This window comes from Cupressus sempervirens, chromosome 8 (genome assembly GCF_028749045.1).
Source record: "Cupressus sempervirens isolate cs-2001-9-10 chromosome 8, ASM2874904v1, whole genome shotgun sequence".
Taxonomy (NCBI): Eukaryota; Viridiplantae; Streptophyta; class Pinopsida; order Cupressales; family Cupressaceae; genus Cupressus; species Cupressus sempervirens.
This window is the reverse complement of record NC_143125.1, coordinates 532,734,598-532,748,647: the sequence shown is the minus strand read 5'-3', so window position 1 is coordinate 532,748,647 and position 14,050 is coordinate 532,734,598.

Here is a 14,050-nt window from a genome sequence, read left to right as displayed (position 1 = left end):
GATATGGATGGGGGATAATGGAGATGAAAGGAAACCATTGAAGCCTTTTGAGCAGGGGGATACTTCAAAGAGAAGTACCACCATGTAGTTGAGCACTAGATTTGCTATAGGACTGTTGGTTAATTGCCAAGGTTACCAAGAACATCAAAGCCTTTTCACCAACTATCCAGTGGACTGACAGACAGACTCAAAACAAACACACAAGGATTGCCCCAACATCACACATGAATCTCGAAAGAATCAGAGTGGAACCAACACTAGGTAACCCACAAGAAGAAAAGAAAAACAAACAAAAGACTTGATCAAGACCTTATGCCCAGATTGCCCCATTCGTAGTATACCATGATATGGAAGATCATGAAAACTTTGAGGAGGGAACAAAAAGATTGTTTGGGAAAGATACTTCAAGACCCAAAAGGGAAGATTCCAAATCAAAAGAAAGTGAAAATCCAAAAGAGAACTGTTTGCCAATGAGATGGGTAGGATGAGGTACTAACGGACCAAGATCAGACATGACGAAAACTATATCCTGCAAGGATCTATTGGAGAGCACCTAAGCTGATGGATCTAGATGAGTGATGCATTTGACAAGCTGAACTAAGAAGGATAACACTTTGGTGATAGGAGATCTAGCTAATGGATGCATTGGAATAGCTAACCAAGGGTTGTGCGATGTGTGCAAGATGTTGATCAAGGAGGAACTGACATGAAAGCTGGATAGATACAATGGTACTAAGCAAAAGAGGATGTACAAGCTAACAAACCAAGATATGTTACAAATGTACAAGGTTGTTCATATTTGAGTTTTGTGAGATGGAAATGTTTGTGAAGGGTGGGATGTCTGCAATAGTTGATAGGCAGATAAGTAGATGGTTTGCGAAAAGCTTAAGTGGAAATGGGATTTTTTGTGTGCATGTGATAGGATACAAACTAGGATACAAGCTTTGGTATATAATACAAGCTAGAATATGGTACAAGCTTTGGACAAGATTCGGATATACAGGCTATGATACAAGGGATGATACAAGATTTACAAGCTGGGTACAAGATTTACAAGCTGAGGTACAAGATTTACAAGCTATACAGGCAGTATTTACAAGCTTCATCAGATTTTGGATATTTGGTTGGAACACCAAGGGAACAAGTAGGTGTGTTATGGGATGGTGGGTAAATGGATGAGGGATAGGATAGTGATAGATAATGGATTAGTCTTAGTACACAAGGCGCCTGAATTACCAAGTTTTCACTAAGGTACCTATCCAAGGCGCTTGAATCGCCAAGTTTTCACCATTGGACGCTTATTTCTCTTTACTATTTTTTAAATTTTTTTATTTTTCAAAAGCTGGGTATACCAAGGATCTTCAGACATAGAACCTCTTGAGATGAATGATGTTAGTAGGATCATTCAAGAGTTCTCCTTCTGGTGTAGATAGTTGATAGGCTCCGGAGCCAAAGGAGGTAGTGACAAGATAAGGACCAAGCCATGTAGGTTCAAACTTGCCTTTCTTTTCTCGATCTACTTGGACTTTCATGTTTTCTTTGAGGACCATGTCACCTAGCCGAAAGTGTCATGGAATCACCTTCTTGTTGAAATTCCTTTTTAGATGAGTTTGATAGACAGTAAGATGATCATAGGCTTGTTGTCACTCTCATCTAAGAGATCTAGCTGGGTGAGCCTAGCTACTCTGTATTCTTCATCTAATATTTTCCCTTGCAAAGATATGCGCAAGGAGGGAAGTTCAACCTCTATAGGTAGTACTGCTTCGGCACCATAGACTAGGGAGTATGGAGTTGTGCCTGTGGATGTATGGAAGGAAGTTCGATAGGCCCATAGGGCTGAATTTATTTGTAGGTGTCAATCACAGTCGAAATCATTGACAACTTTCTTTAGGATTTTGAGGAGGGTTTTGTTAGTTGCCTCTTCCTGGCCGTTACCTTGTGGGAAATATGGGCTAAAAAAGCGGTGATGGATGAAGAGGGAAGTGCATAATTCTTCCATGTTGAGATTTTCAAAGTTACCTCCGTGGTCGGTGAAGATGGTGGATGGGATGCCGAAGCGGCAAACAATGTGGTACAAGATGAACTTGGAGACCTGAACTCCTGTAGTTGAGACTAGGGGGATTGCTTCCACCCACTTAGTGAAATAGTTTGTAGCTGTTATTATCCATTTATGTCCATCAGATGAGAGGGGTGTGATAGTTCCAACTAGATCAAGGCCCCAACAAGTGAAAGGCTAAGGTGGTGCAATAGGCTGTAGATCTTGTGCTGGAGCATGCACAAGATTTGCGTGCTGCTGACATGGGAGACACTTTCTGAAAAAGTAATAGGAGTCTTCTTCAATGGTAGGCCAATAGTAGCCTGCTCTAAGGATTTTTCATGCTAGGACAATACCACTCATGTGGGCACCACAAAGTTTGAAGTGTACTTCTTTTAACACCATTGTGGCCTCATTTTGGTCTAAACATCGAGAGAGAGTATCGTGATAACCCCGACGATATAGGGTATTGGCTATGATAATATAGCGGGATGATTTTCGGATGAGGTTTTGGCATTGGGTACGTGTGAGGTGAGGGGATATGATACCATCATTAAGGTAAGCATGAATCTCATGGTACCAAGGGGATTAGGGACCAACCAAGATACAAACACGGTTTGAATCCTCATTTGCATAGGTAGGTGTGAGGAGTTGCTCAACTAAAAACTCATACTGTGTAGCTGCTTGGGGAATTTCCAAGAGTGAACCTATAGTAGCCATAACATCTGTTGCTTTGTTCTATATTCGAGGCACTTGTGTAAATTGAAGCTTTGTAAAATGATGGGTTAGCTAATCAACTAGCTCTTTGTAGGGTAATAGCTTTTCATCTTTGGTTTGATATTCATTTAGTGCTTGCTTGATGATGAGCTGAGAATCACCAAATATTTGTAACTCAGTAATGTTCCATTCTACAACTATCTTTAATCTTGCTATGAGAGCCTCATATTCAGCTATATTGTTGGTGCTAGGGAATTGTAGCTTGAAGGCTTTTGGAATGTAATCTCCTTGAGGTGTGACCAAAAATATTCCTGCCCCTGATCTATGAGATGTGTATGAGCCATCAAAATAAAGTTTCCATGGGGGTTGTTCTTCAATTAGATAGATATGCTCATCTGGAAATTCTGTGATCAAAGGATATGCATCTATTAGAGGTGCATCAGCTAGGTGATCTGCTATAGCTTGCCCTTTGATTGCCTTTCTGTCCACATACTAGATGTCAAATTCACTAAGGAGCATAACCTATTTGGCCAAATGGCTTGTAAGTGCTGTTCGAGAGAGCATATACTTGAGAGGGTCAATCTTGGAGACTAGTTGGATGGTATAACTTAGCATGTAGTGGCGAAGCTTTTGAGTTGAGAAAAAAACTACCAAACAAGCTTTTTCCATAGGAGTATAATTGAGTTCATAACCAACTAGGGTTCTACTGATGTAGTAGATGGCTCTTTCTCTACCGTAGTCATCAAGCTGTGCTAGAAGTGCCCCTGGAGCAGTAGGCATTTTTGATATGTACAAAATTAGGGGACGACCAGGAACTGGTGGAACCAAGATAGGGGGATTGGTGAGATACTGCTTGAGTTGATCAAAGCTGTGTTGACATAAAGGATCCCACTCGAAGTTTTCACCTTCTTCAGTAAATGTGAAAATGATGTACACTTATCTGCAAGCTGGGAGACGAAGCGTTAGACAGATTGAAGCTTTCCCTAAAGAGAGCAAAGTTGTCGCAGTGTCTGGGGAGGAGGCATGTCTAAGATACCCTTGACCTTCTTGGGGTCGATTTCTATACCTCATTTAGAGACTATAAAGCCTAGAAGCTTGCCAAATGTGACCTCAAAGACACATTTCTTGGGATTCAACATGAGATGATATTTGGCTAACCTATCAAAAACTTTCTCCAGGTCAGCAAGATGATCCATGAAGGTATGAGATTTGACCAAGATATCATCCACGCAGTCCTCCAAAATGCTATGGATGAGATCATGAAAAATGGCTGTCATAGCTCTTTGATAGGTAGCCCCAACATTCTTTAGGCCAGACAACATCATGTTGTAACAAAAGGTTCTCGAAGGGGTAGTGAATGTTGTCTTATGTTGATCCTCTTCTGCAATCTTGATTTGATTGTACCCAGAAGATCCATCCATGAGGGACAAAATTTCATGTCCAACTGTAAGATCTACAATTATATCTATGTTGGGCAAGGGAAAATCATCTTTTGGACAAGCTTTGTTAAGATCTCTAAAATCAGTGCAGATTTTGATGTCATCGGAAGGTTTAGTGACGGGGACCATGTTGGAGTTCCACTCTGAGTAGTCAATAGGTTGGATAACCTTAGCAGCTAACATTCTTTCTAATTCATCTTTGACCAGTAATGCCACCTTTGGGTGCATTTTTCTAAGCTTTTGTCTGACGGGCTTGATCTTTGGATCAACTGCAAGATGATGAACTACAAGCTTTGGATCAAGTCTTGGCACGTCCTGATATGACCATGCAAATCAGCCAATATTCTCTCTTAAGACCTCAAAGAGGAGGTCAGCTTGGTCTTGTGATAGGGATGCAACAATGTGAACAAGTCTGGGGATCTCTAAAGAACCGATGTTGACTTCCCTAGTATCCTTAATTAGAATAGAAGACACCTCTGGTCAATTATCCTGAGGAGGCAATGCTAAATCCTCATGTTCTGCTTGTGGCTCTAGATTTTCTTACTGAGGGGTGTTCTTCGCTGCCTTAGCTAGTCTCGGATTCACCTTAGTTCTAGTTTTGGGTGTATCGGAACTAGGTTGGGGATTTTCTCCAAAATACCCCTTGGGATCTAGCTTGTAGATATAGGTAGAATCTGGCTTTGTTTTCTTATGAGGAGTTTCGGCTCCCATGAATCTTAGAAGTGCTTCCTCTGATGTGAACTCATCAATGTGTATGATGCTTGGTTGGTCCCAATCTATGAGTTGTGGATGGGCGAGTGGTAGGTCAATGAAATGGATGGATAGTTCTTGGAGAACAGAGCCTCCAAGGGAGATTTGGTCTGGGATATCATCGTAGGCTCTCTTTTCAACTTCCTTAGGAATGTCTTTGATTTTGACAAGGTCACGGTGAATGTTTAAAAAAGTGTGACCATCTGTATTGGTGCCCCCAGTTGTGGGTATGCCAAAGCCAAGACTTAACTTTGATTCCCACTTGTGTGCATTGATGGGGCACTGCATGCCTTTTCTTCTAGTTCTAGACCACCACCTTGATAGTTCCATTTGTCAGTGATGAGCTTATGTTCTTGGGGATACTTCTAGATGAAGTGATCAAGGTGTGCTTGATTTCTTTGAGGTGCATCCTTATGTAACCAATTGTTGATATCTGGAGTGAGCTCCTCATAAAGAGGGATTTTTGAGGATACAAAGGTTTTTGGGCCAAATTGTTTGTATCAAGGAGGTGGAATCTCCTTAGCTTTGTGATATGTCGGTCATCCATGGGCATGTGGATCAAGTGGGAGTGCCCCGACAGAAAATGCATCTAACAAACTATACTCTCCACAGCCTTTGTTATTGATCTTCACGGTCGACAGGGTGGAGGCGAGGATGGTTTATGGGTCATTACAAGTGTGGGATGAGCTGGTGATGGATGTGCCGATATCAATTCCAAGGCAATAGTTTGTATATGAAGCTTCAACTGCATTGCAGTAAGAAAAGGGTTCTAGATCGGCATGGATGGTTACCTCAGTGCCTTGATGCGAAAATTTGACACACTGATGGTAAGTGGATGGAACGACTTTCATGGCATGGATCCATGGGCGACTGAGGAGGATGTTAAATGGTAGGTTTAGATCAATAACATGGCAGAGTGTCTCTTGGATGACTAGCCCAACCTTGATTGGTAGCAAAATAGTTCCTTATATGGTTCTTTCCAAGTTTTCATAAGCTTTGATGGTGATAACCTCACTGATGATATCTGCCTTAGTATACCCAGCTTGTTTTATGAATTTTAGGATGCAAATATTCAAGGCTGATCCATTATCTATCATTACTCTTTTCACGAAAAAATTGGATACCATGATGGCTATGCGAAGCGGAAGCGTGTGATCTGGCTCGACCAAGGGTATGTCAGTGGGTTTGAATGATAGGGCACATGAGGAGGATAGGTGTCCAACAAGATTACGAAAATTAGTAGCGTTGATATCTGAAGGGACACGGGATTCTATAAGAGTACTGTCAAGGATATTTTTGTACATAGGACTAGTGTGGAGAAGGTCTAAATTGGAGATTTGGGCTGGCATATTCCCAAGGTGTTCCAAGATATTGTACTAGCTTTTTGATGGAGATGATGGTGCTGGTGAAACTGGTGGGCCTGCAATGTTAAATCGCGCTCTTCGAGTGTTGACTGCACACTCATTGTTTGGTCCTTGGATATTGATAACATTGACAGAAGGCTCTTTCTTGGAAATACAACCTATGAGGCTACCATAGTCTATATAGGATGAAGTGTGGTCATTGTTCTTTCCATGCTATTGGTTTGGTTGTCGGTTTTTGGTGTTGTTGTTGTTGGCTTGGATAGGTGCTTTTCTAGGATTTTGGTTGTTGTGAGGAGGAAAAGCATTTTGATAGATCTATAAGCTTGCATTGGGAGAGGTTTGGGCACCAACAGTGATTTCTTTCCGATCAATGAGCTCCTGCACATAATCTTTTAGTTTTATGCATCTGAGGGTAGTGTGACCTTTTACCCTATGAAATTTGCAGTAGTCATTATCTTTGTACCATGTAGCTTTGGATTGGCTTGGGTCAATTTTCTGGGTAGGAAGAAATTTGATGAGGTTTTCCTTGACTAATTTCTCAAAAATGACATCCAATGACTCACCAAGGGGTGTATAGTTTCTAGGTGTAGGTTGGAATCTGGGCTTTTGTCCTGCAGCTACATTGATGGCATTAGCTTGATTGCTAGACCCTTGAAAGTTGGGTCTTGGATTATGGTTTTCATAGCCTTGGTTATTCTATTGTTTCTAGTTGATAGCTTGTTTATTGTTTGGTTGATATGGTGGGTTGGACTGTTTTTGAGAAGGACCAACAATATTCACATGTTTGGTGTCAGTGACGCCATCTGTTGCAACATGCTTGTTTTTGTTCCAATACCTAGACTTGTCATTGGAATGTGATTGATTTTGGTTGGCTTCCTTGTAAATCTTGACCACACCATCTTTAATGAGTCCTTGCTCAAGGATCATTCCTTTCTCTTTAATATCTTTGTAGGTCTGCAAACAGTTCATGGTCATGTGGTGAGCCAAGCTAGGATGGGCATTATCAATAAACATTTTCACCAAATGGCGCTCTGGCAAGGTGCAAGATATGTGGGTGGTAAGGGTTTGCCATCTTTGCAGATATTCAAGAAGGCTTTCTCCACCTTTTTGCTTAGTGTGGACAAGATCAACTATTGATAGCTTTGTTTCAACAAGATGGGCATATTGGGCTACAAATGCCTCAGACAATTCAGCAAAGTTTTTAATTGTGCCATATGGTATTCTATAAAACCATTCAAGAGCTGGTCCAGCCAAGCTTTTGGGAAAGAGGTGCAAGAGGAAGACGTCATCGTATGCCACTTCTTGGCAGTGCATGTAAAATTCTTTGATATGTGTGACAGGGTCTCCTTTTCCTCTAAATTTGTCAAATTTGGGTGTCTCAAAATGCTTGGGAAATGGTGTCATGGTAATGGATCTGTCAAATGGGTAAGGACACGCATTCTAAAGCTTGAAGGTTTTTAGATCATTTCCCTTCTGGATGTTCTTCAAAGCTGTCTTCATGGCTTCCCATTCTGAATTAATGGGTGATGGCTGGGGTGCCCCCAATGTAGGAGTTCCCTAAGGTAGGTATGTGCTAGATGGGGCAATGGAATATGGATGGCTTTGAGGTATGGGTTGGTAGGGATTGTACATGGCTTAGGAAATTGAATGGTGGATGATGGGTTGTTGAGGTGGAGGTGGCACATATTGTTGCATGTGTTGCGAGGCTTGCTGTTGATATTGGATTTGAGGTTGGGATTGAGGAACATAGGCTGGCTGTGAGATAACTGGATTGCTTTGTGGAGACAAGGTGTAAGATGGTTGTGAAGCTTGGGGAACTTGTGGAACTTGACTTTGGATTTGAAGAGTTTGACCAATATATGTGGGTTGTGCCCCCATTTGGGAAGGTATTTGCATGGCAAAAGAGGCCAAGTAATTGGTAGTTGGTGGTGGTGGATTTCATCCTAGAAGTGGCATAGAAAAATAGTTGGTAATAGGAGGTAATGGATTAGTTGGTGGTGGAGGTGGTGGGAATTGAAAGCTTGGAAATGGAACTAATGGGTTTTGATAGCTTGGTGGCTGGATTTGAAAGCTTAGTAGAGGGGTGGCAAGAGCTTGGGTCACTTGAGAGCTTGGCAAAACATTGATAATAGCTTGTGGGGTTTAATAGCTTTGTGAAGTGAGGGTAGTAGCTTGTGGATTTGTGGTTGATGGCATTGAGCTCCAAGGACCTAGTGGAAATGATGGAATTGTGTTCTGAGCTGAGGTAAACAAGCCGGGGGTGATGAAGGGTTGATTAATTGGCCCCATGGGTGGCATCCCTGTTGTATATTGCTGAGGTTGGCCAAAGATGCTAGCACTGATTTGGGAGATGGGTGGATTTGGAAGGCTAGGTTGGAGAGCAGCAGCAACAATAGTGAAGGGAGTGAATGGTGAGGTGTTTTGGGTGAAGGGGGTTTGGGATGGAGTGGTATGGACCAATGGTGGAGTGGTGGTGGCTGGATTGGCTTGTGGGAGGGAGATTTCAACTTGAGTGGAGGCTGGTATGTTTGGGTCTGTTGGATCATATGGGGTGGGTTGAGGCTCTTCTTTTGGCACATATTGAGGATAATTCGAATCATAAGAGCCTATGGGTGGTGAAAATTGTTCAAACAATGGGTGAGATGGCTCTGATAGGGGAGGAGGTCTTCCAAAGTCAAAGGCTCCAATGTTTTCCCTTTGAAAGTTAGCCATGATTGTTTCCTTGTTTTTGTCTATAATGGCATTCACCAATACTGCATTTCCTGGTTGGTTCATGAAAGCTTCAATATCAGTAGGTGATGGTATAGCGTTCTTTGGGCTAAAGGATGGTTGAGTGCTCAAGGGGAGCGATGCTATTGGATCCAAATGATAGGGCTCCATTGTTTCCTTCTTCTTCTTGCCTAAGTGAGTGACGGGTGGCATGAAAATGCAGAATGTTCCTAGGGATGAGATGCAACAATGTTGATGGATGCAAAAGGGGGGAAGGCTTTTCTATGCAAATGATTTCCTAGGTTGAGGCAAAGCTGTATGAAAAAACCTAAGGTGGATTTGGTTGGGGATTCTAACTTCATATATATGTTGCCAAATTATGAAAGGTTTGCTTTCCTATGTGCAAGCTTGGTAGTGATTGTGTCAACTCAAGGATAGACCGATGATCCTTTAGGAAGAACATGAGATTGAACACTTGTGGATCCCAACCTTTAACTCAAGGTGATGAGGGATAAAAAGTGACAAAGCTAGATTACCCTAGACAAAGCTCTATCAAAGGGATAACCTTAGTGAGATTGGTGGATTTAGGAATGGCAAACTTTTGGCAAGGTGACAACAATTTTGAAGGCTTGGATGTGAAGTTTTGGATTGCTGACTAGATGGTTTGGTTCTAAATGAGATGGATGAGCTAAAATTCTTAAGGGGAAGACTAAAGGTGGCTGGCTTACCTATAAGGATGACTCTAAAGTGGAGCTTATGTAAGAAGATGTGGAGGAACAAGGGGGCCTAATCATAGAAATCATGCCTAGTTGGTAAGGCATGAGCAGGGTTAACTCCTAAATGCTTGCTAAATTTGATAGTGCGATCTAACCAGGCATCTTGAAAGGCTTTGTTGACATCTTTTTCTTCTTCTTTGTGGAGTTTGGCAATTTGAGGGCTTGGTGTTACTTCCTTTTTCTTAGCTGCAATTTCTTAGTACGCCTGAGATGGCTTGAGTTTGGCTTTGTGAAACTTCTGTTTGGGTTTGGGTTGTTCTAACATAAATTTCTAAATCTTCTTGGCTTTGAGTGATCTTGATTGTTTTTCTTCAACTTGTTCAACTTCTGGAATAGGCAGTGACTACACTAAGTGTGTCCTAAGCTAGGATTGACCAAGTTTGGCAAACATTCACTCAACAAGTAAAAAAATCAAGCAATAGATAGGAACAACAAGATAGAAGTTTGTGATTCTCAGAATGTGATACTTGCACTACGGAGTGTGTATGTTTTACAAATGTTTCGATCAGTTACTTCAAACACATGAACACCCTAGATGGTTGTCTGCAAGGCTGACAATTGGTTTAGCTAGGGAGTCCTCGATATACCCAAGGTACGTGAGGCCCAAGTCCATAGATGAAACCAAAAAGATGTCACACAGCCGAGAGGAGCAGTAACCCACTTCTCCTCTTTCACTTCTCAAGGGTATAAAGTTCCTTGAGGCTTAGCCTGAGTGACAAAATCTTGATTCCAAGAGAGGTGTCTTTGGATTCACCTCCCAATTTTTATACTCTGTCAGAACGCTGGAGTTGAGGTCATCCCAAGGGGTGATGAAATCTCTAAGCAAGCCTCCTAAAAAGAGAAACAAGGTTTTGGATCCTAATCTTATGCACCCAAGATGGCCTCGAAAGATGACAAGGGGAGAGAAGACTTGGATGACCTTGGGCTAAAAAACACACTTGTTCCTTTTCCAATTGACTCTTATGTGTGCTGATCTAGACTTGGCAAGCACTCATGTTTAAGATGCAGATACTCAATTCCAACTTTGAAATGTGCCAACAAAGAAAAATCGATCGAAGAATGCGAACAAGAAGAAGAGTTAGGGTCAACAAGAAAGTAAACTCGCATGCCCGGAGGCCCTCCACGTCAAGTATCAATTAATTTTCTTTAAGACATTCAAAATTGAGTGTTTGTTCATTTTAAACCCAAAACAAAGATGTGTGAAACTCGATTGTCAAGCGTGCACCCGGAGGCCCTCCACGTCAATTGGTTGTTCAGTTTTAAAATCCAAACTTGAAGTGTGATCGATTTAATCTAGATTTTTGGACATTGAATTTTTTTTATAAGTTTAAGACAAACCCTCAAAAAGTGAATTAAGTAGAATCTGATTATGGAACATTTAACACTCTCTTAGATGGACCCATCCCCATAGATGGCGCTGAGATTACAACCAATGGTTAAATTGATGGGTGATTAAAGAGGGTGAGTCTAATGAAGAAACTACTAAATTTGATTTTTGTTGATTTTTTTTTAACTCAAAAAATTTCTTAAGTGTTCAAAAATTAACTTTGTCTAAGTTGCATGCAAAAGAGAGGTTTTTTTGTTCTTTTTAATGCACCAAAAATTGAAGTGTGAGATATTGCAATGGTTAGTTAATCTTTTGCATTCAAGATTAGATTTGATGTTTTAATCCATGGCATTCAAGAGTGTGTTTTGAGCAACATACATTCAAAAGAAAAATGTGTTTAAACATGCAAGTTCATTCCACGAAAAACCTAAAAAATATGATTGAATTTGTTGCTCCAACCTGCAATGAGACAAAAAAACAAATTGATTAGTCACCTGAAATTTTCCAAAATGAAGGCTTAACTATGGGGAAAAAAAATTTAACTTTTTTTGTTCTTTTTTTTAAGCGTAAAAATGCTTTAAAAAACCTCTACTCTATGGAACCACCAAAAGTTAAAATGGAACTACAAAGTGCAGAATTTTTTTTTTTTTTTTTAAACTACAAAGTGCAGAAATAAAGATGTTAAAATAGAAATGCAACAAAGACAGGCGGAGATGACAGTTTATCAGGCGCAGATGCCAAATTGCGGAGACGTTGATCTGCAGAGACGACAGAGAAAGAGGCAGAGATGACAGTTCAATTTGGCGGCGCAGAAAATAGGTAACTAAGCGGAGACGCTGAACTGTGGAGACGCTAATTTGCAGAGATGACAATTTAGGTTGGCGGTGGCAGAGACGACAGTTTAGATTGGCGGCGACGGAGATGACAGAAGACTAGAAGCGGCGGCGAAGACGACAAAGTAGCTGGCATAGACGCTAATCTTTGGAGACGACAGAATAGCTAGCAGAGACGACAGTTTGCAGCCATAGATGCCAATTTGCGGAGACATCAGTTTGGTTATGAAGACGACAAAGTAGCTGGCGGAGATGACAGATTACAGGCACAGACACCAATCTGCAGAGATGACACTACGCAAAAAGAACTAAAATGCGCAATTTTTTTCAATTTTTTGATTATTTTCGGATTTTAGAGGGTATTTATTCTTCTCAAGTGCGCCCTTCAACCTGCAAAAATAAGTGAAACACCCTACAACTCACTCAAACAACAAGAAATATTAGATTATTAAAAAAAACAACATATAGATAGAAATGGATGATTAAATGACCCATAGTGGGGTCCCACCGGGCATGCCAAAATGTATATGAAAAATATGTTAGCAAGAAATACTAATCTATTAAGAAAAAAAAGCATTAACTAGCATAAAAATCATGACATATATGAGAGACAAAGTGAAACCTTCAAATGAGAATATGAGCCATAGAATGGCTCTCCCAATGAGGATGGTCACTTGATTTAGGGATGAGTCTAAGTAAAGGATTGGTATGTATGCTCAAACTTTCTTTATGCTTCAATGGTGGGGATGAGTAAATGGCAAATTGGTAGCTTTGTGAGCTCTTAATTTGGCATTATAAGGGTATGGTTGATGGCTTTTGGTTTTCAAACTAGCATTATAACTTTGGCTTAAAGGTTGTGATGAAATGGCTTGGGAGGGGATTCAATTTATAGGCTAAGGGATTGAGGGATGGAGGTTTAAGATGCAAGGAGAATGAAAGCTTAAGGAGGGCTAGGATGCACTCAAAGGGGAGCACATGGATTGTGCTTGTTTACAGCTAATCAGAGAGTGACACATGTCACGGGGTGAGAGGATGGAGGAAAGGGCAAGGATGAGTCAACAAAAGAGGCTCAAGGGATATAATCTTCATAAAGATCCTTCATAATGGCTTGTAAGAGAAATGAATGGGCTTGTAAGAGTCTTTATGGTCTTTGTAAGAGCATTCATGGCTTGGTGGTTGGGATATTTTGGAGAGAGTTGAGACTTTTAGAGGGATGGTCTCAGTGGTTGGATGAACAATTTAGAATGTGGAAGGAGACTTTTCCAATTGGCACTATTATATTAGTTGTTGATTTTTCTAAAAACTACACATTGCAACCTCAAAATGAGACATAATCTCAATATTACAACTCTATTCAGATTGTTATTTTTGTTCACATAACATATAAACATGCCCCTGATAGTGCGGAAGATAATCAGAAGATCATTAGAGAGTATCATTTTTATATGAGTGATGATAGATCTCACTCTCACAAGTTTGTGCAACATTGTTTTTAGAATTATTTTGATTTCTTACATGAGCATGCAATTGTTATGGATAGACATATCATTTGGTTAGATAACTATACAAGTCAATTCAAGAATGTTCGCATGTTTTATTAGTTGTGTAGGATGCACATAGAGAGAGGGGTGCCTCATATTTGGAGTTTTTTTGAGTCTAGCCATGGAAAAGGGGAACATGATAGAGCAGGGGCATGTGTGAAGAGAGCTCTAGTTAAGGAGCAATTGAAGATTTTAGCAGCAAAGCTTCTTGATGCTCGTAGCATTGTTGATTGGTGTAGTTTAGCATTATCACAAGGGGGGACTCTTGATTCAATGGTACATAGGTTCTTTTGGTTGGTTGAGGAAGGGTCCATAGTTGATAGATCAGATTGTGCTATAGTGAGAGACTCATCAAAAATGCATTCATTCCAGAGCTCTGATTCTAGTACATGGACCATTTGGACACTACGGCTAGCTTGCTTTTTTCCTAGTTGTTTTCAGTGTGATTGGGATCACTGTGAGTCAAGTGAGTGGGTGGACACATGGGCTCCACATTATTTTACTCCATTGTCTATCATACCCTCTATCAGAAATGATGACATGGAAAGTTCACTTGAGC